At 40.0% G+C, this 24,854-nt stretch overlaps 1 pseudogene; it reads left to right on the forward strand.

The window, feature by feature from the left end:
- Positions 1–24,854, forward strand: part of LOC118363919 (neuroligin-3-like) — a 516,872-nt pseudogene that overhangs the window by 23,667 nt on the left and 468,351 nt on the right.

Consider the following 24,854-nt stretch of genomic DNA (forward strand, 5'->3'; position numbering starts at 1 on the left):
GGGGAACCAGGAAATTGATCAGATATGAATCAGATTTTAATCAGACACAATTACTCAGGGAGATGAGAATGAGGGTTGTCTTTGACACTGATTGTGCTTTAAGGGTGAGGCATTTCCTACGTGGAACCTAATGACATAGCGTTTAGGACATCGTTATGTGAGACATTACATTCTGGTGGTTCCCCTTCTCGTCTCTGAAATCGACACAATCTACAATTCACTTATCACTCGTTCTATAGTACAACATCTATCTTTTGAATATTACAGTGTGTCTCTCTATATAACCCAGATATGATATACTGTAGGGATGTATTATGGTCATTTGAACCATGTGTTATCTAGAAAAGCATCTTATCTTAGAGCCTAGTGTGCTAGCGCCTAGACGGCAGCTGATAGCGTTCAGCTATCATGAAGTATCAATCAAATGTATTTATAAAGCCCTTATAACATTAGCAGATGTAAACGTGCTGTACAGAAACCCAGCCTAAAACCCCAAACAGCAACCATGCAGGTGTACAAGAAAGTATCAGCCTACCATGGAGTATTACTACTGCAGCCGATAGTATTAGTTTATCAATAAGTATTCGTTTATCAATAAGTATCAGGCTATCATTAAGTATTAGTTTATCATTAAGTATTAGTTTATCAATAAGTATCATGCTATCATTAAGTATTAGTTTATCATTAAGTATTAGTTTATCATTAAATATTAGTTTATCATTAAATATTAGGTATTCATTAAGTATTAGTTTATCATTAAGTATTAGGTATTCATTAAGTATTAGTTTATCATTAAATATTAGGTATTCATTAAATATTAGTTTATCATTAAATATTAGGTATTCATTAAATATTAGTTTATCATTAAATATTAGGTATTCATTAAGTATTAGTTGATCATTAAGTATCAGGTTATCATTAAGTATTAGTTTATCATTAAATATTAGGTATTCATTAAATATTAGTTTATCATTAAATATTAGGTATTCATTAAGTATTAGTTTATCATTAAGTATCAGGCTATCATTAAGTATTAGGCTATCATTAAGTATTAGGCTATCATTAAGCATTAAGCTATCAATAAGCATTAAGCTATCATTAAGCATTAGGCTATCATTAAGCATTAAGCTATCAATAAGCATTAGGCTATCATTAAGCATTAAGCTATCATTAAGCATTAAGCTATCAATAAGCATTAGGCTATCATTAAGCATTAGGCTATCATTAAGCATTAGGCTATCATTAAGTGTTAGTTTATCATGAAGTATTAGGCTATCATGAAGCATTGGGCTATCATGGAGTATTACTACTGCAGCTCATCGCATTAGTTTGGATCCGGCTCCACCTGAGAATGTGGGTCATCACAGAAATAGCAGCATGGTGGAATTCTACCCTTCTAAGGGGACTGTGGGTCAATGTTACAATGGTTGGAGAGGAGAGAGGAGGATAGGAGAAGAGAGAGGAGGGGGGTGGAGTAGAGGAGAGAAGAGAAGAGAAGAGAAGGTGGGGAGGAGGAGAGGAGAGAAGAGAGGAGGGGGAGGAGGAGAGGAGGGTAGTGGAGGAGAGGAGGAGAGGAGAGAAGAGAGGAAGGGGAGGAGGAGATGAGAGAAGAGAGGGGGGGGATGTGGAGAGGAGAGAGGAGGGGGGTGGAGGAGAAGAGAGGAGGGGGAGGAGATGAGGAGAGAGGAGGAGGGTGGAGGAGAGGAGAGGAAGGGGAGGGGAAAGATGAGAGGAGAGGAAGGGGAGGGGAGGGGAGAGGAGGAGAAGGGGAGGGGAGAGGAGGGGGAGGAGGAGAGAAGAGAAGAGAGGAGAGGGGGGAGGAGAGGAGAGAAGAGAGGAGGGGGTGGAGGAGAGGAGAGAAGAGAGGAGGGGGGTGGAGGAGAGGAGAGAAGAGAGGAGGGGGTGGAGGAGAGGAGAGAAGAGAGGAGGGGGGTGGAGGAGAGGAGAGAAGAGAGGAGGGGGTGGAGGAGAGGAGAGAAGAGAGGAGGGGGTGGAGGAGAGGAAAGATGAGAAGAAAAGGAAGGAGAAGAGAAGAAATTAAATGGCAGAGGAGAGGAAAGGAGAGCGGAGAGGAAGGGGAGGGGAGGGGAGAGGAAGGATGAGAGGTGGGGGATAGGGGAGGGCAGGGGAGGAGAGGAAGGAGAGGAGAGGAGAGGCAGGAGAGGAGAGGAGGGGAGAGGAGACGGGTGGAGGATAGGGGGAAGGGAGGGAGGAGAGGAGGAAGAGGGGGAGGAGAGGAAAGGAGGGAAGGGGAAGGGGGAGAGGAGGAGGGGAGGAGGGGGGAGAGGACAGAATAGGTTAGGGGAGGAGATGAGTATCCAGCAGACTGAAACCATCAGTTAGACTCCCCATGGTACTGCCCTTGCAACATCACACCTGTGTGTCCTTGGGATCTTTTTTAGGAGCATTTTGTTTGAATCTGTCTCCTATGATGTGGGTGGACATAATCGTGTCATTAAAGATCCCAGAGCAGTTTCTCCATCCTTTAAGAAGATTTGAGAAAACTGCCCACTTGATGCATAAGAAAATACACAATTCCCGACAGTAACACACCGAAAGCAAAGCTTGGGACAAATTATCTATTTATTTTACGCAAGTTTGTCCAACCTCTAGGTCCCTTTGCAAGAACCCTGAAGAAATGTGACAGACATTCACTCTGCAATTTCCCCAATAGACAGGACAAGACAGACACCTCTCTCCAGGCAGAGACAGGACAAGACAGACACCTCTTTCCAGGCAGAGACAGGACAAGACAGACACCTCTCTCCAGGCAGAGACAGGACAAGACAGACACCTCTCTCCAGGCAGAGACAGGACAAGACAGACACCTCTCTCCAGGCAGAGACAGGACAAGACAGACACCTCTCTCCAGGCAGAGACAGGACAAGACAGACACCTCTCTCCAGGCAGAGACAGGACAAGACAGACACCTCTCTCCAGGCAGAGACAGGACAAGACAGACACCTCTCTCCAGGCAGAGACAGGACAAGACAGACACCTCTCTCCAGGCAGAGACAGGACAAGACAGACACCTCTCTCCAGGCAGAGACAGGACAAGACAGACACCTCTCTCCAGGTAGAGACAGGACAAGACAGACACCTCTCTCCAGGCAGAGACAGGCCAAGACAGACACCTCTCTCCAGGCAGAGACAGGACAGGACAGACACCTCTCTCCAGGCAGAGACAGGACAGGACAGACACCTCTCTCCAGGCAGAGACAGGACAAGACAGACACCTCTCTCCAGACAGAGACAGGACAAGACAGACACCTCTCTCCAGGTAGAGACAGGACAAGACAGACACCTCTCTCCAGGCAGAGACAGGACAAGACAGACACCTCTCTCCAGGCAGAGACAGGCCAAGACAGACACCTCTCTCCAGGCAGAGACAGGCCAAGACAGACATCTCTCTCCAGGCAGAGACAGGACAAGACAGACACCTCTCTCCAGAAAGAGACCGGCCAAGACAGACACCTCTTTGCCTCCCTGTAGGAACAATAAGTTCACATGAGACCATCTCTGTCAGACTGCAGGAACCATCAGTTCATACTAGTCTACGGGTGAATAATGACACAATAGATCTGGTCAATTCACTCTAGACTACAGATGAATAATGACATAATAGATCTGGTCAGTTCACTCTAGACTACAGGTGAATAATGACATAATAGATCTGGTCAGTTCACTCTAGACTACAGATGAATAATGACATAATAGATCTGGTCAGTTCACTCTAGACTACAGGTGAATAATGACATAATGGATCTGGTCAGTTCACTCTAGACTACAGGTGAATAATGACATAATAGATCTGGTCAGTTCACTCTAGACTACAGGTGAATAATGACATAATAGATCTGGTCAGTTCACTCTAGACTACAGATGAATAATGACATAATAGATCTGGTCAGTTCACTCTAGACTACAGATGAATAATGACATAATAGATCTGGTCAGTTCACTCTAGACTACAGATGAATAATGACATAATAGATCTGGTCAGTTCACTCTAGACTACAGATGAATAATGACATAATAGATCTGGTCAGTTCACTCTAGACTACAGGTGAATAATGACATAATAGATCTGGTCAGTTCACTCTAGACTACAGGTGAATAATGACATAATATATCTGGTCAGTTCACTCTAGACTACAGGTGAATAATGACATAATAGATCTGGTCAGTTCACTCTAGACTACAGGTGAATAATGACATAATAGATCTGGTCAGTTCACTCTAGACTACAGATGAATAATGACATAATAGATCTGGTCAGTTCACTCTAGACTACAGGTGAATAATGACATAATGGATCTGGTCAGTTCACTCTAGACTACAGGTGAATAATGACATAATGGATCTGGTCAGTTCACTCTAGACTACAGGTGAATAATGACATAATAGATCTGGTCAGTTCACTCTAGACTACAGGTGAATAATGACATAATAGATCTGGTCAGTTCACTCTAGACTACAGGTGAATAATGACATAATGGATCTGGTCAGTTCACTCTAGACTACAGGTGAATAATGACATAATAGATCTGGTCAGTTCACTCTAGACTACAGGTGAATAATGACATAATAGATCTGGTCAGTTCACTCTAGACTACAGATGAATAATGACATAATAGATCTGGTCAGTTCACTCTAGACTACAGATGAATAATGACATAATAGATCTGGTCAGTTCACTCTAGACTACAGATGAATAATGACATAATAGATCTGGTCAGTTCACTCTAGACTACAGATGAATAATGACATAATAGATCTGGTCAGTTCACTCTAGACTACAGGTGAATAATGACATAATAGATCTGGTCAGTTCACTCTAGACTACAGGTGAATAATGACATAATATATCTGGTCAGTTCACTCTAGACTACAGGTGAATAATGACATAATAGATCTGGTCAGTTCACTCTAGACTACAGGTGAATAATGACATAATAGATCTGGTCAGTTCACTCTAGACTACAGATGAATAATGACATAATAGATCTGGTCAGTTCACTCTAGACTACAGGTGAATAATGACATAATAGATCTGGTCAGTTCACTCTAGACTACAGGTGAATAATGACATAATATATCTGGTCAGTTCACTCTAGACTACAGGTGAATAATGACATAATAGATCTGGTCAGTTCACTCTAGACTACAGGTGAATAATGACATAATAGATCTGGTCAGTTCACTCTAGACTACAGATGAATAATGACATAATAGATCTGGTCAGTTCACTCTAGACTACAGGTGAATAATGACATAATGGATCTGGTCAGTTCACTCTAGACTACAGGTGAATAATGACATAATGGATCTGGTCAGTTCACTCTAGACTACAGGTGAATAATGACATAATAGATCTGGTCAGTTCACTCTAGACTACAGGTGAATAATGACATAATAGATCTGGTCAGTTCACTCTAGACTACAGGTGAATAATGACATAATGGATCTGGTCAGTTCACTCTAGACTACAGGTGAATAATGACATAATAGATCTGGTCAGTTCACTCTAGACTACAGGTGAATAATGACATAATAGATCTGGTCAGTTCACTCTAGACTACAGATGAATAATGACATAATAGATCTGGTCAGTTCACTCTAGACTACAGATGAATAATGACATAATAGATCTGGTCAGTTCACTCTAGACTACAGATGAATAATGACATAATAGATCTGGTCAGTTCACTCTAGACTACAGATGAATAATGACATAATAGATCTGGTCAGTTCACTCTAGACTACAGGTGAATAATGACATAATAGATCTGGTCAGTTCACTCTAGACTACAGGTGAATAATGACATAATATATCTGGTCAGTTCACTCTAGACTACAGGTGAATAATGACATAATAGATCTGGTCAGTTCACTCTAGACTACAGGTGAATAATGACATAATAGATCTGGTCAGTTCACTCTAGACTACAGATGAATAATGACATAATAGATCTGGTCAGTTCACTCTAGACTACAGGTGAATAATGACATAATAGATCTGGTCAGTTCACTCTAGACTACAGATGAATAATGACATAATAGATCTGGTCAGTTCACTCTAGACTACAGATGAATAATGACATAATAGATCTGGTCAGTTCACTCTAGACTACAGATGAATAATGACATAATAGATCTGGTCAGTTCACTCTAGACTACAGATGAATAATGACATAATAGATCTGGTCAGTTCACTCTAGACTACAGGTGAATAATGACATAATAGATCTGGTCAGTTCACTCTAGACTACAGGTGAATAATGACATAATATATCTGGTCAGTTCACTCTAGACTACAGGTGAATAATGACATAATAGATCTGGTCAGTTCACTCTAGACTACAGGTGAATAATGACATAATAGATCTGGTCAGTTCACTCTAGACTACAGATGAATAATGACATAATAGATCTGGTCAGTTCACTCTAGACTACAGGTGAATAATGACATAATAGATCTGGTCAGTTCACTCTAGACTACAGATGAATAATGACATAATAGATCTGGTCAGTTCACTCTAGACTACAGGTGAATAATGACATAATAGATCTGGTCAGTTCACTCTAGACTACAGATGAATAATGACATAATAGATCTGGTCAGTTCACTCTAGACTACAGATGAATAATGACATAATAGATCTGGTCAGTTCACTCTAGACTACAGGTGAATAATGACATAATAGATCTGGTCAGTTCACTCTAGACTACAGATGAATAATGACATAATAGATCTGGCCAGTTCACTCTAGACTACAGATGAATAATGACATAATAGATCTGGTCAGTTCACTCTAGACTACAGGTGAATAATGACATAATAGATCTGGTCAGTTCACTCTAGACTACAGGTGAATAATGACATAATGGATCTGGTCAGTTCACTCTAGACTACAGGTGAATAATGACATAATAGATCTGGTCAGTTCACTCTAGACTACAGGTGAATAATGACATAATAGATCTGGTCAGTTCTCTCTAGACTACAGGTGAATAATGACATAATAGATCTGGTCAGTTCTCTCTAGACTACAGGTGAATAATGACATAATAGATCTGGTCAGTTCACTCTAGACTACAGGTGAATAATGACATAATAGATCTGGTCAGTTCACTCTAGACTACAGGTGAATAATGACATAATAGATCTGGTCAGTTCACTCTAGACTACAGGTGAATAATGACATAATAGATCTGGTCAGTTCACTCTAGACTACAGGTGAATAATGACATAATGGATCTGGTCAGTTCACTCTAGACTACAGGTGAATAATGACATAATAGAGCTGGTCAGTTCACTCTAGACTACAGGTGAATAATGACATAATAGATCTGGTCAGTTCACTCTAGACTACAGGTGAATAATGACATAATGGATCTGGTCAGTTCACTCTAGACTACAGGTGAATAATGACATAATAGATCTGGTCAGTTCACTCTAGACTACAGGTGAATAATGACATAATAGATCTGGTCAGTTCACTCTAGACTACAGGTGAATAATGACATAATAGAGCTGGTCAGTTCACTCTAGACTACAGGTGAATAATGACATAATGGATCTGGTCAGTTCACTCTAGACTACAGATGAATAATGACATAATAGATCTGGTCAGTTCACTCTAGACTACAGGTGAATAATGACATAATGGATCTGGTCAGTTCACTCTAGACTACAGGTGAATAATGACATAATGGATCTGGTCAGTTCACTCTAGACTACAGATGAATAATGACATAATAGATCTGGTCAGTTCACTCTAGACTACAGGTGAATAATGACATAATGGATCTGGTCAGTTCACTCTAGACTACAGGTGAATAATGACATAATGGATCTGGTCAGTTCACTCTAGACTACAGGTGAATAATGACATAATAGATCTGGCCAGTTCACTCTAGACTACAGGTGAATAATGACATAATAGATCTGGTCAGTTCACTCTAGACTACAGGTGAATAATGACATAATAGATCTGGTCAGTTCACTCTAGACTACAGGTGAATAATGACATAATAGATCTGGTCGGTTCACTCTAGACTACAGATGAATAATGACATAATAGATCTGGTCAGTTCACTCTAGACTACAGGTGAATAATGACATAATAGATCTGGTCAGTTCACTCTAGACTACAGGTGAATAATGACATAATAGATCTGGTCAGTTCACTCTAGACTACAGGTGAATAATGACATAATGGATCTGGTCAGTTCACTCTAGACGACAGGTGAATAATGACATAATAGATCTGGTCAGTTCACTCTAGACTACAGGTGAATAATGACATAATGGATCTGGTCAGTTCACTCTAGACTACAGATGAATAATGACATAATAGATCTGGTCAATTCACTCTAGACTACAGGTGAATAATGACATAATAGATCTGGTCAGTTCACTCTAGACTACAGATGAATAATGACATAATAGATCTGGTCAGTTCACTCTAGACTACAGATGAATAATGACATAATAGATCTGGTCAGTTCACTCTAGACTACAGATGAATAATGACATAATAGATCTGGTCAGTTCACTCTAGACTACAGATGAATAATGACATAATAGATCTGGTCAGTTCACTCTAGACTACAGATGAATAATGACATAATAGATCTGGTCAGTTCACTCTAGACTACAGGTGAATAATGACATAATAGATCTGGTCAGTTCACTCTAGACTACAGGTGAATAATGACATAATAGAGCTGGTCAGTTCACTCTAGACTACAGGTGAATAATGACATAATGGATCTGGTCAGTTCACTCTAGACTACAGATGAATAATGACATAATAGATCTGGTCAGTTCACTCTAGACTACAGGTGAATAATGACATAATGGATCTGGTCAGTTCACTCTAGACTACAGGTGAATAATGACATAATGGATCTGGTCAGTTCACTCTAGACTACAGATGAATAATGACATAATAGATCTGGTCAGTTCACTCTAGACTACAGGTGAATAATGACATAATGGATCTGGTCAGTTCACTCTAGACTACAGGTGAATAATGACATAATGGATCTGGTCAGTTCACTCTAGACTACAGGTGAATAATGACATAATAGATCTGGTCAGTTCACTCTAGACTACAGGTGAATAATGACATAATAGATCTGGTCAGTTCACTCTAGACTACAGGTGAATAATGACATAATAGATCTGGTCAGTTCACTCTAGACTACAGATGAATAATGACATAATAGATCTGGTCAGTTCACTGTAGACTACAGGTGAATAATGACATAATAGATCTGGTCAGTTCACTCTAGACTACAGGTGAATAATGACATAATAGATCTGGTCAGTTCACTCTAGACTACAGGTGAATAATGACATAATAGATCTGGTCAGTTCACTCTAGACTACAGGTGAATAATGACATAATAGATCTGGTCAGTTCACTCTAGACTACAGATGAATAATGACATAATAGATCTGGTCAGTTCACTCTAGACTACAGGTGAATAATGACATAATAGATCTGGTCAGTTCACTCTAGACTACAGGTGAATAATGACATAATAGATCTGGTCAGTTCACTCTAGACTACAGATGAATAATGACATAATAGATCTGGTCAGTTCACTCTAGACTACAGGTGAATAATGACATAATAGATCTGGTCAGTTCACTCTAGACTACAGGTGCATAATGACATAATAGATCTGGTCAATTCACTCTAGACTACAGGTGAATAATGACATAATAGATCTGGTCAGTTCACTCTAGAGTGAAGAGTGATGTAATACTGTAGGACAGACACGTAGGTGTGAGCTGGTCAGTTCACTCTAGAGTGAAGAGTGAAGTAATACTGTAGGACAGACACAGGTGTGAGCTGGTCAGTTCACTCTAGAGTGAAGAGAGAAGTAATACTGTAGGACAGACACATAGGTGTGAGCTGGTCAGTTCACTCTAGAGTGAAGAGAGAAGTAATACTGTAGGACAGACACATAGGTGTGAGCTGGTCAGTTCACTCTAGAGTGAAGAGTGAAGTAATACTGTAGGACAGACACGTAGGTGTGAGTTGGTCAGTTCACTCTAGAGTGAAGAGTGAAGTAATACTGTAGGACAGACACATAGGTGTGAGCTGATCAGTTCACTCTAGAGTGAAGAGTGAAGAAATACTGTAGGACAGACACATAGGTGTGAGCTGGTCAGTTCACTCTAGAGTGATGTAATACTGTAGGACAGACACGTAGGTGTGAGCTGGTCAGTTCACTCTAGAGTGATGTAATACTGTAGGACAGACACGTAGGTGTGAGCTGGTCAGTTCACTCTAGAGTGATGTAATACTGTAGGACAGACACGTAGGTGTGAGCTGGTCAGTTCACTCTAGAGTGATGTAATACTGTAGGACAGACACGTAGGTGTGAGCTGGTCAGTTCACTCTAGAGTGATGTAATACTGTAGGACAGACACGTAGGTGTGAGCTGGTCAGTTCACTCTAGAGTGATGTAATACTGTAGGACAGACACATAGGTGTGAGCTGGTGAGTTCACTCTAGAGTGATGTAATACTGTAGGACAGACACGTAGGTGTGAGCTGGTCAGTTCACTCTAGAGTGATGTAATACTGTAGGACAGACACATAGGTGTGAGCTGGTCAGTTCACTCTAGAGTGAAGAGTGAAGTAATACTGTAGGACAGACACGTAGGTGTGAGTTGGTCAGTTCACTCTAGAGTGAAGAGTGAAGTAATACTGTAGGACAGACACATAGGTGTGAGCTGATCAGTTCACTCTAGAGTGAAGAGTGAAGAAATACTGTAGGACAGACACATAGGTGTGAGCTGGTCAGTTCACTCTAGAGTGATGTAATACTGTAGGACAGACACGTAGGTGTGAGCTGGTCAGTTCACTCTAGAGTGATGTAATACTGTAGGACAGACACGTAGGTGTGAGCTGGTCAGTTCACTCTAGAGTGATGTAATACTGTAGGACAGACACGTAGGTGTGAGCTGGTCAGTTCACTCTAGAGTGATGTAATACTGTAGGACAGACACGTAGGTGTGAGCTGGTCAGTTCACTCTAGAGTGATGTAATACTGTAGGACAGACACGTAGGTGTGAGCTGGTCAGTTCACTCTAGAGTGATGTAATACTGTAGGACAGACACATAGGTGTGAGCTGGTGAGTTCACTCTAGAGTGATGTAATACTGTAGGACAGACACGTAGGTGTGAGCTGGTCAGTTCACTCTAGAGTGATGTAATACTGTAGGACAGACACGTAGGTGTGAGTAAAGAGTGGAGCGGTGAGGATAAGACAGAAGGACATAAGAAGAGGAAGATTGAGATGAAAGAAGAGGAAAATGAGTAGGTTGGAGAAAGGTAAGCCCTGGATCAGCTTTGTGACAAGAGGGGCTTAGAGAACAGGTGGGAAAAGCCTGTCAAACAGGTATATCCTGCCAAGTTGTTTTCATTCATGCTACGGATGGACATCTCGCTGCAGCTCTAACTTCTCATTTGGATCTCTTGTACATTGACACCAGATACTGCGAATTGAATACAAATGCTGTTGAATTGAATCACTGCGTTGCAATGCACCAATCTCAGGTCTGTTAAGTCAGGTAGGTATTTTCATGGTTTTTCTCCATTCTGTCCAATTTCAATGCGGGCAGGATGAGATATTACTAAATGATTTAACATATTCTGACACTTGTGGAAATGACTGACATTCTCATCGTCTATTCTCTTTCGATCGGAGACTCTTTCATTCCAGGGTCTGATCTGTGTGTATTTCATGCAGTGAGAGATCACAAAGAATTTCCCAACTCCCAAGCAAACTATCAAAACAAGAAACCAGCAACCCTGTCATCATTATCACCTGTCGTTGGTGCAGAGAAACCAGCAACCCTGTCATCATTATCACCTGTCATTGGTGCAGCTTTTTGTTCTTTAGATGCCAGTTGGATTTGATTACATGGCCTTTTGATGCCAGTTGGATTTGATTACATGGCCTTTTGATGCCAGTTGGATTTGAATACATGGCCTTTTGATGCCAGTTGGATTTGATTACATGGCCTTTTGATGCCAGTTGGATTTGATTACATGGCCTTTTGATGCCAGTTGGATTTGATTACATGGCCTTTTGATGCCAGTTGGATTTGAATACATGGCCTTTTGATGCCAGTTGGATTTGATTACATGGCCTTTTGATGCCAGTTGGATTTGATTACATGGCCTTTTGATGCCAGTTGGATTCGATTTCATGGCCTTTTGATGCCAGTTGGATTTGATTGCATGGCCTTTTGATGCCAGTTGGATTTGATTACATGGCCTTTTGATGCCAGTTGGATTTGATTACATGGCCTTTTGATGCCAGTTGGATTTGATTACATGGCCTTTTGATGCCAGTTGGATTTGATTACATGGCCTTTTGATGCCAGTTGGATTTGATTACATGGCCTTTTGATGCCAGTTGGATTTGATTGCATGGCCTTTTGATGCCAGTTGGATTTGATTACATGGCCTTTTGATGCCAGTTGGATTTGATTGCATGGCCTTTTGATGCCAGTTGGATTTGATTGCATGGCCTTTTGATGCCAGTTGGATTTGATTGCATGGCCTTTTGATGCCAGTTGGATTTGATTGCCTGCACAGACCCAGATATTGAAGAGGTTATTGTGTAATTATGAGAGATCCATCTTCATCTGAGTCTGCATGACCATACAATGCCCTGATACCTGATCATCCTGTAATATCAGAACATTGACCTCATATGACTCCATTTTGGTGATTTATTGTGGCTTGGTATGTTCCAATGTCAATACTAGCATACTTCATAGAATGAATGGCCAAATCATTGCTTCATCTAGGTAGTAAGGAAAAGAGTATCCACAAGTGATGTGGAATAATCTACACAGTTACATATGGTAATATTATTTTGGATGATATTATATCGATACTTTGACTCCAAGTATCGATTTGTAAATGTGTAAGTGTGTTAGCTAGCGCTCGTCAGCAGTACCTGCTCCCAAACTCTGGTATTTTTCATCCTGTACTTTGTTCTCCATCTTCCTTTTAGATAGTGAGGCAACGTGTTTTCAGCACTTTTGTTTCCATGACTGATCAAAACTCACTGTCTCATGTCTCTCTCTTCTCTCTGCAACAGACATATAGTGAGGAATATGTTAGGAACATCGAATCACAATAAAATCACAGTATCGAATCACAATACATATAGAACTGTGAGAATCACAATACATATAGAACTGTGAGAATCACAATACATATAGAACTGTGAGAATCACAATACATATAGAACTGTGAGAATCACAATACATATAGAACTGTGAGAATCACAATACATATAGAACTGTGAGAATCACAATACATATAGAACTGTGAGAATCACAATACATATAGAACTGTGAGAATCACAATACATATAGAACTGTGAGAATCACAATACATATAGAACTGTGAGAATCACAATACATATAGAACTGTGAGAATCACAATACATATAGAACTGTGAGAATCACAATACATATAGAACTGTGAGAATCACAATACATATAGAACTGTGAGAATCACAATACATATAGAACTGTGAGAATCACAATACATATAGAACTGTGAGAATCACAATACATATAGAACTGTGAGAATCACAATACATATAGAACTGTGAGAATCACAATACATATAGAAGTGTGAGAATCACAATACATATAGAACTGTGAGAATCACAATACATATAGAACTGTGAGAATCACAATACATATAGAAGTGTGAGAATCACAATACATATAGAACTGTGAGAATCACAATACATATAGAACTGTGAGAATCACAATACATATAGAACTGTGAGAATCACAATACATATAGAACTGTGAGAATCACAATACATATAGAACTGTGAGAATCACAATACATATAGAACTGTGAGAATCACAATACATATAGAACTGTGAGAATCACAATACATATAGAACTGTGAGAATCACAATACATATAGAACTGTGAGAATCACAATACATATAGAACTGTGAGAATCACAATACATATAGAACTGTGAGAATCACAATACATATAGAACTGTGAGAATCACAATACATATAGAACTGTGAGAATCACAATACATATAGAACTGTGAGAATCACAATACATATAGAACTGTGAGAATCACAATACATATAGAACTGTGAGAATCACAATACATATAGAACTGTGAGAATCGCAATACATATAGAACTGTGAGAATCACAATACATATAGAACTGTGAGAATCACAATACATATAGAACTGTGAGAATCACAATACATATAGAACTGTGAGAATCACAATACATATAGAACTGTGAGAATCACAATACATATAGAACTGTGAGAATCACAATACATATAGAACTGTGAGAATCACAATACATATAGAACTGTGAGAATCACAATACATATAGAACTGTGAGAATCACAATACATATAGAACTGTGAGAATCACAATACATATAGAACTGTGAGAATCACAATACATATAGAACTGTGAGAATCACAATACATATAGAACTGTGAGAATCACAATACATATAGAACTGTGAGAATCACAATACATATAGAACTGTGAGAATCACAATACATATAGAACTGTGAGAATCACAATACATATAGAACTGTGAGAATCACAATACATATAGAACTGTGAGAATCGTGAGAATCACAATACATATAGAACTGTGAGAATCACAATACATATAGAACTGTGAGAATCACAATACATATAGAACTGTGAGAATCACAATACATATAGAACTGTGAGAATCGTGAGAATCGCAACACATATCGGCACCTAAGTTTCGTGATGATATGGTATCGTGAGGTCCCTGGAAATTCCCACTGTGATCTTGGATGTGACAGAACATTTCAGTTGGCCAGTCTTCAGAACGGTGACGAAGAAGAAGAGGGGAAGTACAGAACAATAAAGTGTATCTCTCTCTTTGTTCCCCTGCTGTGTGTATCTGAGGCAGGAAGAGGACTAGCATGGATTGTGCACGTTATCACAAAAGACTGTTGGAAATGTGACATATTTCCCCAGGGAGAAGCTGCTTTATGCTGTGTCTGTGTCCCAAATGACACCCTATTCCCTTTCAAAGTAGTGCACTATAAAGGAAAGCTGCCATTTGGGACATCACCTTTGTGTCTCTGTGGCTCACTTTTCTCCTCACGTCGACGATTCTCAACAACTGTTACAAAACCCTCAGAACAGCTGCAACACGTGAAGAATTATTCTGACCAATCAAATCGATTAGCAGTGGAAATGATAGGCTTGTGTGGCAGGGTAGCCTAGTGGTTAGAGTGTTGGACTAGTAACTGGAAGGTTGCAAGTTCAAACCCCTGAGCTGACAAGGTACAAATCTGTCGTTCTGAACCCTGAACAGGCAGTTAACCCACTGTTCCCAGGCCGTCATTGAAAATAAGAATATGTTCTTAACTGACTTGCCTGGTTAAATAAAGCTAAAAAAATATATATATTTAAAAAAAGCAGTGTTTCCGCTGCACTCATTCAACAATGGAGCTGCGCCACAGCTAAATCATGGCCGCCATGCCAGAAAAATATGAAAAATAAAAAATATATTTCTGTCAAGGCGCATTTAGAAGATACTAGAACATTCTACGTTTACTTTTTCTCTGCAAACAAAACGAGTAATGAATATAAGAATCTGACAACCCCATAGTACCATAGTAGAACATTTATTTACCTAGTCGGCTTCTTGTGTGTTTGTTCTATGCAAGAGAAATAGTCCTCTCGGAGCGCATTCAAGTTACGAGTTCCATAGGGAGTGAAACCTGCATTCTGACATGCAGTCGATGCACAACAATCTTTGCAATTGCGGGGAAAACAGCAGTTTTAATGGCCTTTGTTAGAATGAGGGTGTTCCCAGCGTTCCATTTCTGCTCTATTTCTTTCTCAACTCCTAAATATGTGTGAACTACACCATTTTAAACTCAGAGTTTTGAGCAGCGTCATGGTTAAGCACAATACTGCTCCACAATTCACAGTGAGTGCATAGGGGACATACACTATATCCCTAGTAACACCAGCATTCAGAACTAAAGGCTGTTACTATGAGAGACTATGACCCGTGTAGTGATTGTATTGTATTAAAGGCTGTGATGATGAGAGACTATGACCCTTGTAGTGATTGTATTGTACTAAAGGGTGTTACTATGAGAGACTATGACCCTTGTAGTGATTGTATTGTATTAAAGGCTGTGATGATGAGAGACTATGACCCTTGTAGTGATTGTATTGTACTAAAGGGTGTTACTATGAGAGACTATGACCCTTGTAGTGATTGTATTGTACTAAAGGCTGTTACTATGAGAAACTATGACCCTTGTCGTGATTGTATTGTACTAAAGGCTGTGATGATAAGAGACTATGACCCTTGTAGTGATTGTATTGTACTAAAGGGTGTTACACTGAGAGACTATGAGCCTTGTAGTGATTGTATTGTACTAAAGGGTGTTACTATGAGAGACTATGACCCTTGTAGTGATTGTATTGTACTAAAGGCTGTTACTATGAGAGACTATGACCCTTGTAGTGATTGTATTGTACTAAAGGCTGTTACTATGAGAGACTATGACCCTTGTAGTGATTGTATTGTACTAAAGGCTGTGATGATGAGAGACTATGAGCCTTGTAGTGATTGTATTGTACTAAAGGGTGTTACTATGAGAGACTATGAGCCTTGTAGTGATTGTATTGTACTAAAGGCTGTGATGATGAGAGACTATGACCCTTGTAGTGATTGTATTGTACTAAATGCTGTTACTATGAGAGACTATGACCCTTGTAGTGATTGTATTGTACTAAAGGGTGTTACTATGAGAGACTATGACCCTTGTAGTGATTGTATTGTACTAAAGGCTGTTACTATGAGAGACTATGACCCTTGTAGTGATTGTATTGTACTAAAGGCTGTGATGATGAGAGACTATGACCCTTGTATTGATTGTATTGTACTAAAGGCTGTGATGATGAGAGACTATGACCCTTGTCGTGATTGTATTGTACTAAAGGGTGTTACTATGAGAGACTATGACCCTTGTAGTGATTGTATTGTACTAAAGGCTTTGATGATGAGAGACTATGACCCTTGTAGTGATTGTATTGTACTAAATGGTGTTACTATGAGAAACTATGACCCTTGTAGTGTTTGTATTGTACTAAAGGCTGTTACTATGAGAGACTATGACCCTTGTCGTGATTGTATTGTACTAAAGGCTGTGATGATAAGAGACTATGACCCTTGTAGTGATTGTATTGTACTAAAGGCTGTGATGATGAGAGACTATGACCCTTGTAGTGATTGTATTGTACTAAAGGGTGTTACTATGAGAGACTATGACCCTTGTAGTGATTGTATTGTACTAAAGGCTGTTACTATGAGAGACTATGACCCTTGTAGTGATTGTATTGTACTAAAGGGTGTTACTATGAGAGACTATGATAGATTGTCTCTCTCAGAGAGTATAGATCGTCTCTCTCAGAGAGTATAGATCGTCTCTCTCAGAGAGTATAGATCGTCTCTCTCAGAGAGTATAGATCGTCTCTCTCAGAGAGTATAGATCGTCTCTCCCAGAGTGAATAGATTGTTTCTCTCAGAGAGTATAGATCGTCTCTGTCAGAGAGTATAGATCGTCTCTCCCAGAGTGTATAGATCGTCTCTATCAGAGAGTATAGATCGTCTCTCCCAGAGTGTATAGATCGTCTCTATCAGAGAGTATAGATCGTCTCTCCCAGAGTGTATAGATCGTCTCTCCCAGAGTGAATAGATTGTTTCTCTCAGAGTGTATAGATCGTCTCTCTCAGAGAGTATAGATCGTCTCTCCCAGAGTGAATAGATTGTTTCTCTCAGAGTGTATAGATCGTCTCTCTCAGAGAGTATAGATCGTCTCTCTCAGAGAGTATAGATCGTCTCTCCCAGAGTGAATAGATTGTTTCTCTCAGAGTGTATAGATCGTCTCTCTCAGAGAGTATAGATCGTCTCTCCCAGAGTGTATAGATCGTCTCTCTCAGAGAGTATAGATCGTCTCTATCAGAGAGTATAGATCGTCTCTCTCAGAGAGTATAGATCGTCTCTCTCAGAGAGTATAGATCGTCTCTATCAGAGAGTATAGATCGTCTCTCTCAGAGAGTATAGATCGTCTCTCTCAGAGAGTATAGATCGTCTCTCTCAGAGAGTATAGATCGTCTCTGTCAGAGAGTATAGATCGTCTCTCTCAGAGAGTATAGATCGTCTCTCTCAGAGAGTATAGATCGTCTCTCTCAGAGAGTATAGATCGTCTCTGTCAGAGAGTATAGATCGTCTCTCCCAGAGTGAATAGATTGTTTCTCTCAGAGAGTATAGATCGTCTCTCTCAAAGATTATAGATTGTTTCTCTCAGAGAGTATAGATCGTCTCTCTCAGAGAGTATAGATCGTCTCTCTCAGAGAGTATAGATTGTCTCTATCAGAGAGTATAGATCGTCTCTCTCAGAGAGTATAGATCGTCTCTCTCAGAGAGTATAGATCGTCTCTCCCAGAGTGAATAGATTGTTTCTCTCAGAGTGTATAGATCGTCTCTCTCAGAGAGTATAGATCGTCTCTCCCAGAGTGTATAGATCGTCTCTCTCAGAGAGTATAGATCGTCTCTATCAGAGAGTATAGATCGTCTCTCTCAGAGAGTATAGATCGTCTCTATCAGAGAGTATAGATCGTCTCTCTCAGAGAGTATAGATCGTCTCTCTCAGAGAGTATAGATCGTCTCTCTCAGAGAGTATAGATCGTCTCTGTCAGAGAGTATAGATCGTCTCTCTCAGAGAGTATAGATCGTCTCTCTCAGAGAGTATAGATCGTCTCTCTCAGAGAGTATAGATCGTCTCTGTCAGAGAGTATAGATCGTCTCTCCCAGAGTGAATAGATTGTTTCTCTCAGAGAGTATAGATCGTCTCTCTCAAAGATTATAGATTGTTTCTCTCAGAGAGTATAGATCGTCTCTCTCAGAGAGTATAGATCGTCTCTCTCAAAGATTATAGATCGTCTCTATCAGAGAGTATAGATCGTCTCTCTCAGAGAGTATAGATCGTCTCTCTCAGAGAGTATAGATCGTCTCTCTCAGAGAGTATAGATCGTCTCTCTCAGAGAGTATAGATCGTCTCTCTCAAAGATTATAGATCGTCTCTATCAGAGAGTATAGATCGTCTCTCTCGGAGAGTATAGATCGTCTCTCTCAGAGAGTATAGATCGTCTCTCTCAAAGATTATAGATCGTCTCTGTCAGAGAGTATAGATCGTCTCTGTGAGAGTATAGATTGTCTCTATCAGAGAGTATAGATCGTCTCTCTCAAAGATTATAGATCGTCTCTCTCAGAGAGTATAGATCGTCTCTATCAGAGAGTATAGATCGTCTCTATCAGAGAGTATAGATCGTCTCTCTCAGAGATTATAGATCGTCTCTATCAGAGAGTATAGATCGTCTCTCTCAGAGAGTATAGATCGTCTCTATCAGAGAGTATAGATCGTCTCTCTCAGAGATTATAGATCGTCTCTCTCAGAGAGTATAGATCGTCTCTCTCAGAGAGTATAGATCGTCTCTGTCAGAGAGTATAGATCGTCTCTCTCAGAGAGTATAGATCGTCTCTATCAGAGAGTATAGATCGTCTCTCTCAGAGAGTATAGATCGTCTCTCTCAGAGAGTATAGATCGTCTCTATCAGAGAGTATAGATCGTCTCTCTCAGAGAGTATAGATCGTCTCTCTCAGAGAGTATAGTTCGTCTCTCCCAGAGTGAATAGATTGTTTCTCTCAGAGAGAGTAGATCGTCTCTGTCAGGCTAACACGGTTCTTTGATAAGCAGTGGTCCCCTCCTGAGACAAACGGAGGTCTGGATTCTAAAACAATATCCGAAAACAATGAAAACAAGGCTTTTCTCATCATTTCATCTAAAGCACTTAGTCCTGGACACACAGACATGTCTCTTCCTCCAAACTATGGATGTTCTATAGGGTTGGTCTGCTAAGAACATCTATATTACAGAGGCTTCTGTGTTTAGATTTGAGATTATTTTGGGCCGGTAAATGAAAGATTTAGTCTAGATTATTCTTCTCTATCTCATTATGGTAGTTACTATAACTGAAGTCTAGATTATTCTTCTCTATCTCATTATGGTAGTTACTATAACTGAAGTCTAGATTATTATTCTCTATCTCATTATGGTAGTTACTATAACACAACTGAAGTCTAGATTATTATTCTCTATCTCATTATGGTAGTTACTATAACTGAAGTCTAGATTATTCTTCTCTATCTCATTATGGTAGTTACTATAACACAACTGAAGTCTAGATTATTATTTTCTATCTCATTATGGTAGTTACTATAACTGAAGTCTAGATTATTCTTCTCTATCTCATTATGGTAGTTACTATAACTGAAGTCTAGATTATTCTTCTCTATCTCATTATGGTAGTTACTATAACTGAAGTCTAGATTATTCTTCTCTATCTCATTATGGTAGTTACTATAACTGAAGTCTAGATTATTCTTCTCTATCTCATTATGGTAGTTACTATAACTGAAGTCTAGATTATTCTTCTCTATCTCATTATGGTAGTTACTATAACTGAAGTCTAGATTATTCTTCTCTATCTCATTATGGTAGTTACTATAACTGAAGTCTAGCATCGATTCCAGGTGTGAGTCCCAAACGCTGCTGAGAGGAAGTGTATTTAGTTGCATTATATGTTGTTCAATGTGGAGAAAAAGTCTTAGAAAAAGAGGAACAGCAACGGTAAATCATTTCTAGTCTGTTTCTCACACACCTTAAATAATATCCATGTTTCATACTGCTGAGGTAACTCACACACCTTAAATAATATCCATGTTTCATACTGCTGAGGTAACTCACACACCTTAAATAATATCCATGTTTCATACTGCTGAGGTAACTCACACACCTTAAATAATATCCATGTTTCATACTGCTGAGGTAACTCACACACCTTAAATAATATCCATGTTTCATACTGCTGAGGTAACTCACACACCTTAAATAATATCCATGTTTCATACTGCTGAGGTAACTCACACACCTTAAATAATATCCATGTTTCATACTGCTGAGGTAAATCACACACCTTAAATAATATCCATGTTTCATACTGCTGAGGTAAATCACACACCTTAAATAATATCCATGTTTCATACTGCTGAGGTAAATCACACAGCTTAAATAATATCCATGTTTCATACTGCTGAGGTAAATCACACACCTTAAATAATATCCATGTTTCATACTGCTGAGGTAAATCACACAGCTTAAATAATATCCATGTTTCATACTGCTGAGGTAAATCACACACCTTAAATAATATCCATGTTTCATACTGCTGAGGTAAATCACACACCTTAAATAATATCCATGTTTCATACTGCTGAGGTAAATCACACAGCTTAAATAATATCCATGTTTCATACTGCTGAGGTAAATCACACACCTTAAATAATATCCATGTTTCATACTGCTGAGGTAAATCACACACCTTAAATAATATCCATGTTTCATACTGCTGAGGTAAATCACACACCTTAAATAATATCCATGTTTCATACTGCTGAGGTAAATCACACAGCTTAAATAATATCCATGTTTCATACTGCTGAGGTAAATCACACAGCTTAAATAATATCCATGTTTCATACTGCTGAGGTAACTCACACACCTTAAATAATATCCATGTTTCATACTGCTGAGGTAAATCACACACCTTAAATAATATCCATGTTTCATACTGCTGAGGTAAATCACACAGCTTAAATAATATCCATGTTTCATACTGCTGAGGTAAATCACACACCTTAAATAATATCCATGTTTCATACTGCTGAGGTAAATCACACACCTTAAATAATATCCATGTTCCATACTGCTGAGGTAAATCACACACCTTAAATAATATCCATGTTTCATACTGCTGAGGTAAATCACACAGCTTAAATAATATCCATGTTTCATACTGCTGAGGTAACTCACACACCTTAAATAATATCCATGTTTCATACTGCTGAGGTAAATCACACACCTTAAATAATATCCATGTTTCATACTGCTGAGGTAAATCACACAGCTTAAATAATATCCATGTTTCATACTGCTGAGGTAACTCACACACCTTAAATAATATCCATGTTTCATACTGTTGAGGTAACTCACACACCTTAAATAATATCCATGTTTCATACTGCTGAGGTAAATCACACACCTTAAATAATATCCATGTTTCATACTGCTGAGGTAAATCACACAGCTTAAATAATATCCATGTTTCATACTGCTGAGGTAACTCACACACCTTAAATAATATCCATGTTTCATACTTCTGAGGTAAATCACACACCTTAAATAATATCCATGTTTCATACTGCTGAGGTAAATCACACAGCTTAAATAATATCCATGTTCCATACTGCTGAGGTAACTCACACAGCTTAAATAATATCCATGTTTCATACTGCTGAGGTAAATCACACAGCTTAAATAATATCCATGTTCCATACTGCTGAGGTAAATCACACAGCTTAAATAATATCCATGTTTCATACTGCTGAGGTAAATCACACACCTTAAATAATATCCATGTTTCATACTGCTGAGGTAAATCACACAGCTTAAATAATATCCATGTTTCATACTGCTGAGGTAAATCACACACCTTAAATAATATCCATGTTCCATACTGCTGAGGTAACTCACACAGCTTAAATAATATCCATGTTCCATACTGCTGAGGTAACTCACACAGCTTAAATAATATCCATGTTTCATACTGCTGAGGTAAATCACAAAGCTTAAATAATATCCATGTTTCATACTGCTGAGGTAACTCACACAGCTTAAATAATATCCATGTTTCATACTGCTGAGGTAACTCACACACCTTAAATAATATCCATGTTTCATACTGCTGAGGTAAATCACACACCCTAAATAATATCCATGTTTCATACTGCTGAGGTAAATCACACACCTTAAATAATATCCATGTTTCATACTGCTGAGGTAAATCACACACCTTAAATAATATCCATGTTTCATACTGCTGAGGTAAATCACACACCTTAAATAATATCCATGTTTCATACTGCTGAGGTAAATCACACAGCTTAAATAATATCCATGTTTCATACTGCTGAGGTAAATCACACACCTTAAATAATATCCATGTTTCATACTGCTGAGGTAAATCACACACCTTAAATAATATCCATGTTTCATACTGTTGAGGTAAATCACACAGCTTAAATAATATCCATGTTTCATACTGCTGAGGTAAATCACAAAGCTTAAATAATATCCATGTTCCATACTGTTAAAAGTGTTCAACTAGATTTACCTCAGCAGTTTATTTCCCGTTACTCATAAAATATGCAACAGACAGCACACACACACACACACACACACACACACACACACACACACACACACACACACACACACACACACACACACACACACACACACACACACACACACACACACACACACACACACACACACACACACACACACACACACACACACACAGAGATGTGCACTCACAACACACACACACAAACACACACAATGACACACATTCCACACACACATAGTACACACGGCCCTCTTTTTGTGCTAGCTTGTGTTTTCCTCCACAGGGGTAAATAATAGCGGTAGGTGACAGGCAGAGTCCCAATGCCAGTAGACAGGAAGGGTCCCAAGTGCCACCCTATTCCCTATGCACTACTTATGGCCAGGGCCCCTACTGCTCTTGTCAACATTAGTGCACTTTATAGGGAATAGGTTACCACTTGGGTTGTAGCCACAGTGTTTGCTGTCTGAAGATAAGTGTTGCTGGACCTCGTAGGCACATCATGGTTCCATACAGTAGTACACACACACACACACACACACCATGTGTGTATTATGCTGTTAACAGGTTCATTGTTGTGCTAGCTAGCTCTGGGGCTCAACAACAACATATCAACATGTCTCCTGATATAATTCCTCTGTTCTCCTCTTATATATTCAGCCCTGCTGAAAGGAAACACATCACAGTGGCTGGGTCCCAGACAGTACCATATTCCCTTTATACTGCCTCCCACAGGGCTCTGGTCAGAAGTAGTGCACTTTATAGTGAATAGGGTGCTATTTGTGACACTTCCATAGTGTTTTCTCTCCAAGCGGAGCACTTTTGTTTTGATAGCAACAGCCAGTCAACCACACCAGCATGATGGGAGACAGGCAGGAGGCAGACTGGGCTGGCAGGAGGCAGGCTGGGCTGGCAGGAGGCAGGCTGGGCTGGCAGGAGGCAGACTGGGCTGGCAGGAGGCAGGCTGGGCTGGCAGGAGGCAGGCTGGGCTGGCAGGAGGCAGGCAGGAGGCAGACTGGGCTGGCAGGAGGCAGACTGGGCTGGCAGGAGGCAGACTGGGCTGGCAGGAGGCAGGCTGGGCTGGCAGGAGGCAGGCTGGGCTGGCAGGAGGCAGGCAGGAGGCAGACTGGGCTGGCAGGAGGCAGACTGGGCTGGCAGGAGGCAGACTGGGCTGGCAGGAGGCAGGCTGGGCTGGCAGGAGGCAGACTGGGCTGGCAGGAGGCAGGCAGGCAGGAGGCAGGCTGGGCTGGCAGGAGGCAGGCAGGCAGGAGGCAGGCTGGGCTGGCAGGAGGCAGGCAGGCAGGAGGCAGGCAGGCAGGAGGCAGGCTGGGCTGGCAGGAGGCAGGCAGGCAGGAGGCAGGCTGGGCTGGCAGGAGGCAGGCAGGAGGCAGACTGGGCTGGCAGGAGGCAGACTGGGCTGGCAGGAGG

Source organism: Oncorhynchus keta, chromosome 30, assembly GCF_023373465.1.
Source record: "Oncorhynchus keta strain PuntledgeMale-10-30-2019 chromosome 30, Oket_V2, whole genome shotgun sequence".
Lineage (NCBI taxonomy): Eukaryota > Metazoa > Chordata > Actinopteri > Salmoniformes > Salmonidae > Oncorhynchus > Oncorhynchus keta.